This window comes from Phalacrocorax carbo, unplaced genomic scaffold (genome assembly GCF_963921805.1).
Source record: "Phalacrocorax carbo unplaced genomic scaffold, bPhaCar2.1 SCAFFOLD_54, whole genome shotgun sequence".
Classification (NCBI taxonomy): domain Eukaryota; kingdom Metazoa; phylum Chordata; class Aves; order Suliformes; family Phalacrocoracidae; genus Phalacrocorax; species Phalacrocorax carbo.
Genome location: NW_026990395.1, coordinates 418,524 through 424,523, shown reverse-complemented (window position 1 = coordinate 424,523; position 6,000 = coordinate 418,524).

The following is a 6,000-nucleotide window of genomic DNA, read 5'->3' as shown; positions in this document are numbered from 1 at the left end:
ACTGCTGATGTGACACCCATCCACACGAAGGGACAGAAGGAGGATCCAGGGAAGTACAGGCCTGTCAGCTTGACCTTGGTACCGGGGAAGAATATGGAGCAGTTCATCTTGAGTGAGTGCACCATGCATGTGCAGGACAACCAGGTGATCAGGCCCAGCCAGCATGGCTTCATGAGAGGCAGGTCCTGCCTCACCAACCTGATCTCCTTCTATGACCAGGTGACCCACCTAGTAGATGAGGTATTTCAGCTGGAGGACTATTGCACTCGGGTGTTCCCTCCAAAAGAAACAGGATGCTGCTGGGAGCAGAGGAATCCAGTTTCAGAGTGCAGATCTCCAAATCCCTCCAAACCTCATCATACGAGAGGAGGATCTCAGCTCTGCCCTCCCAGCCAGGGGCACAGGGGGCTCATTACACCTGCCCACATACAGCCACCCAGCAGCATTTCCATGGCCTCAGCAGTGAGGCATCATCTCCATGGGGCTCCTGCACAGCACAGAGATGCCATGGAGAGCTTTGCCCTGCTGGGGGGCAGCCTGCAGCCCAGCAGCACCTCCCAAGGCAAGACTCCCATCGCCTACATTTGTTACGTCCTGAAGAGAGGCTGAGATCACTGCCAGCCTCACAAAATACAAATCTTTGGTGCTCAGGCTACTGGAAGGGCAACTCCTGGTCATGGCCCCAGTGTATTAAGAGCACAGGCTCTGCTCTGTGGGTGTGGGGGAGACAAGGGGTTGCTCCAGGGACAGCATCTGCACTGCAGGGGATGGCAGGGAGATGCCTGAGTCCCTCCTCCCATGGCATTGCTGGGAAATATTCTCTCTTTCATCCTGCCCATGCTTCTGTTGCCTAGAGCTCTCCTTGGCCAGGGCCTCTTTCTCTGTCCCCACCTCTCCTCCCTGTCAGTGCTCAGAGAGCCCGTCCCACCCGCTGTGTGCTCAGCTCTGCCCTGCAGACACCTCCTGGCAGCAGGGCACTGCCCAGGGACAGCTCTGTGCGTGCGGGGGCTAAGGAGCAGCTCAGACAGGTCCTAACGTGAACAGGGGTCTCAGTGCCTACGCCAGAGCAGGGAAACAACTTCCCATCTCCCACTGCCCACCCAGACAACCAGGAAGAGAAGACACAAAGCACAGACTTCTTCCCTTTCAGGAAACCCCCGACCTTGACTGCCATCTTTCAAATGACCCTCTGCAAATGTCCTCAGGCTGATGGAGAAGCCTGAGCAGCCCTGACCCACGCTGCACCCTCCGGACAGCAGAAGGACCCTGCCCTGCCAGGGTCACTCCTTCCACCCACAGCTTGTCCCCACAGCGCTGTGGGGAGCTCCCCGGGCAGGCTGAGTGCTGAGCCTGGCAGGCGGCAGAGTCCCTGCCCCAGCACACAGACCCCTGGGGCGCAGGGACCCTGCTCGCAAGGACAGCCCTGGGCACCCCTGCCTGCACACGTGCCTGCAAAGCCCTGCAGCATCCCCGGGCGAAGGCAGCCGCCGTGCCCTGTCCTTCTGACAGTGCCGCAGGGAAGTGCTGCTCCTCAGCACGTCCTCCTCCTCTGTGCAAGGGCAGCTGTGAGAGTCCTCCTCAAGGGTCACCTATGCTGTGGGATGCAGCAGCTTTTGGATATCCCTCCCAGAACACCAGCTACATTCTCCTCCACCCAGAGACTTACCACGCAGAGGGCTGTGAAGATCCTTCCCTGCAGTCAGCTCCCAGCATCCCCCCAGCCCAGGCTGCCTTTCCCCTCTCCCTGCCCAGCTCCTCTGCCCTCGGTGCCTGCAGGCAGTGCCCTCAGCCCTGCTGCGCTTGGCAGAGGAGCTGCTCCTGGGCAGAGCTGTCTCTCGGCAGCGCTGCCTCATTGCCAGCAGCTGCCTTTGTCCCAGGAGCCCAGCCCAGCTCAGCAGCAGAGGCCCAGCCCCAGGCAGCCCTTTCTCTGCCCCTCGCGGCTCCCTCCAGGTGTCCCTGGGGCTCCAGGGATGACAGCTCCTGAGGGGCAGGAGGGGCTCTGCTGTGAATATACTTGGAAGCAGACTGATGTCAGCACCGACTGTCCCTCTCTCAGCACTGGACAAACTGTGTCCGGCAGCAGGAGTTGCCCAACCAGGGTGTGCAGGTCTGTGGGAGGTGTCGATGTTGCCCTTTGGAAGCCCCTGTTCCTGCCCCACTGTCCGACAGGACATGATGGCAGTGACGGGAAGGGGGTCATGCCTCCCCTGTGTGGGGCAGGGATCCAGCTGAGCTCATGCAGGCGTCTCAGCTCTCCCTAGCAGCCCTCAGGCAGGAGGTGGCTTCAGCTCCTCCAACACACACCCACGGACCCACAGCATGTGGGATTCTTCTTGCCTCAAGTCACCTGTGAACTCCTTCTCTAAGCATCCATGCTGGTTAATGGGGATGGAGGCCAGGAGTGGTTTGCTCAGATGCAGATCCCTGGTGACATCGGAGGTGCCAGAGGTGGTGCAAGACACGTGCAGGTGACTGCAAACTGCAAGGAAGCAATTCTTAGGGACAAGTTAGCTTCTGGGGGCGTCGCCTTGGGGGCTGGTGGGCAATTCTTTGGCCCAAATTGAATGACCGCAGAGGCCCGTGTTAAGGACAGGGAGACCTGTCCCTCCTCAGTATGTTTAGGGCAGCTGACAGAGGTATTCATCGGAGCAAATGGAGTCCTGTGCCACCGGGACAGCTCAGGCTTTCCCTTCCTCTTGTCTGTCAGCTGTCCGTCTCCACTGACTGAACCTGAAGGTTTCTCATGGGCTTCCCTGAAGTGCCTACACCCACCCAGTGCAGCTGCTGCATGTCATGGCCAAACACAGGCCTGTAGTGTTCCCTCGATACCAAAGCTGCCCAGAACAACCGGAGCGTGCAGCTGGTAGGGCAGTGCGGGCCCTACCGGGCAGCTGTCCCTGTTCACGGTCGGTACGTGACAGACCTCCCTTGTCAGCAAGTGACGCGTTCCCACCACTGCAGCGAGGCAGCGTCTGTCCCGTGCCTGTGCAGTCGGTGCCGGCAACGCAGGAATACGAGCCACGTCACATCAGGGTTTCCACTCGTGTGCCAGCTCTCTTAGCCTCTGCTGCTTCTTCTCACCCCATCCTTTGCTCGCACCCCTGATGGTACACTCAAGGAACAGGCCAAGCATTTCCACAAGGTGCCTGCATCACAGGATGCCCATCGCCAAGTACAGTTTCAGCAGCCCCTTGGCCCTCCTGGAGATCAGCTTTGCATCTGCCACAGGCCCCAGGGGCTGCAAGAGGCACCACAGACAGCAAAGCCCCCTCCTGGCAGAGCTGCAGAGCCCAGCTGGGTTTCTCTCAGCCACTGGGGGAACCCGTCTTTGCTGTCCTTGTGAGCCCCCCCTTTCACCCTGACCTTGCCGCCTGCCACTCGCTGCAGCACGTCTCTGCTCTGAGGGAAAGCCTTTGCTCACACAGGGTCTCGGGCCTTCAAGCTTTGACAAGGCTGAGCTTGGCCTTGCTGGCACAGAGCCCACGTGTGCACCAACGTTCTCAGCGTGGGGCACGGGGAGGAGGGGCTGGAGCCCCTCGTGCTCTCACAGGTCCATGGCATTGATGCGATACCTGCTGAGGTTTGGTGGGACAGGTCACGCAGCTTGGGGTGCTGCAATGGGGGTACAGCCTTTTCAGAAGAGACAGGCAGGAAAGCCCAGGAGGGGGTTCCCGCAGTGTGAAGGCGCTGCCTGGATGAAGGGAGAGCCTCTGTGGGATGGGGGACAGGCTGCGTGAGCCCTTGTGCGTGAGGGTCAGAGGAGAGGCCAGCTGGGGCGACATCGTGGTAGGAGGTAAGTGCCTGGAATCAGGTGAGGACGTCGACAAAGTCTTATTGAAGCCGTTTGAGAAAGTGGAAACTTCAGAGAACAACTCAATTTTCACTCTGTCCCAGAGGCCGGCCTGCTTAGGCCTGCAACAGACTACCTCTGCCTTGTCAAGTAAGAGTGAGTGACAGGAAGAAAATGAGAGAGCTGGCGTTCACCATCACCATCACCATCACCATCAGGAAGAAAACCAAATCTGTAAGCACATGGCACGGTGACTGTTATTAGTGGCAGCAGCACTGATTCCAATGCATTCCTGCTTTGAGGTGCAGGGCAGGGGCCACACATCTCTGGCAGCCACTCTGGGAATGCACTGCAGGCAGTGCCACCTCAATCAGTGTTTGTAAGAGAAGGCACGATACCCCATCCTCAAGTACTCCTCTAGCAAGGGTCAGCTGGAGGGTGGTCTTGCAGGACTCATACCCTGAGCCCTCGGGTGGCACGGACACTGCTGGTTTCCCTCTGCAGAGAGTGGTAGCAGCTGGATCCCTTCTCAAGAGACACTTCTTGCCAGGAAGCCTCCATCCTGGGGGAAGCTCCCCTGATTTTCACTGGCACGTCACACTCTCTTCTGATGTATCTGGGGCGCTTCTGTGCTTATTGTTCCTGCGCAGAAGAGATAAAGAGAGAAACGTTTCAGAAGAGATGGTCCTAAGGCTCCTATTGTGAACAATAATGCTCCCTAAGAGCTCCGGAGGGAGCCAGGGAGGTGGGAGGACACACACGGACAATTCAGGAAGCCCCAGGCCTCTTCTGAAGGGTGACTGGCTCCCAGCTGGGAGGCAGCACCGGGCACTATGTCTGGCTGGCAGAGAGCGTTCAGGGAAGGCAATGAGAAACAAGGCGGTGGTTGAGGCCTTTCCCAACTGTTTATAAAACTGTTTGTGCTCAGAACTGGAAAAGAATTTTTATCTGGATGTGAGAAGCTGCGGTTTGGCAGGTCTGCAGGCTCCTGTGCAAATCAGAGATGATTTTCCAGAAAAGGTGTGAGGTTGCCCTTGGTGAAAGAGGACACCAGGGAGCCAGCAGGAACAGGCTGGGAAGGAGTCATGGCTGGGACTCCTTTTGTATCTCATTCCTGGAGACCCTACCCCAAGAACTGGACCCCCAGAGCTCTTCCTTTCACCAGGTGATTCTCCACTGCATTGCTTCTCCTTCCTGCTGCTCATTGCCCTCTGGGGCTGATGCTTGTAGCAGTGGATTTGGAGGGAACTTACCCCTCTCGGGCCTCTGACTCAGCCCTCATGGAAGAAAGAGGCTGTTCTGCAAGTGAAGAACATGGGACCCAGGCAACCCTTCCCAAGACCCTTGTGAAGGCAACTGTGGCCCTTAAGGGGCCGTGACATGCCAGAATTGAGCAGAGAAAGGGCGATGGAGATGAAAACTCTGATACAAGTGAGCAAAACAAACTGTGGCAGTCCATCCTGGACTTGAGAAGACCAGATCTGGGCTTGTGCAGGGATCTTCCTTAAAGAATGTCCTTGGAGCCATCCTGGAGGGACAAGGATGCCCCAAGCAGCTGCCTGATTGTCAGGGATCCCCTCCTCATGTCACAAGAATGTCCCGTTGCAGTGGGCAGAAAGTCAAGCAAGGGCTGTGCCAGGCAGCCTGGAGGAGCAGGGACTTGCTCATGGAGCACAGAGTGGAAATGTGCAGAAGGTGGCAGCAAGGACAGGGCACCAGAAGAAACAGAGCGCCACAACCTGAGCGTGCTGGGATGGAGCGAGTCTAACGGAGTCACTGCTGTGGTAGAACCCCAGTAGGCAGCTGAGCACCACACAGGCGCTCACTCACATCCTCACAGTGGGATGGGGAAGGCAATCAGAAGGGTAGAAGTGAGAAAACTTGTGAGTGGAGATAAAGACAGTTCAATAGTTCAAGCAAAAGGTGCGCATGCAAGCAGCGCAAAGCAAGGAGTTCATTCACTGCTTCCCACCAGCAGGCAGGTGTTTAGCCATTGCCAGGAAAGCAGGGCTTCGCCACCTGCCATGGTGACTTGGGCCACCGAGCTCGAAAGAGTTCACCCTTATGCTGCCAGTCCCGATCCACCTCAGCCACTTCAATCTTGGCAGCCCGATCCACCTGCTGGTTGTTTCGGCGTTCTTCAGTGGCCCAACTCTTGGGGACATGAGCATCCACATGATGATGACTGAAGTTTCTGTTTTATTTGGAGA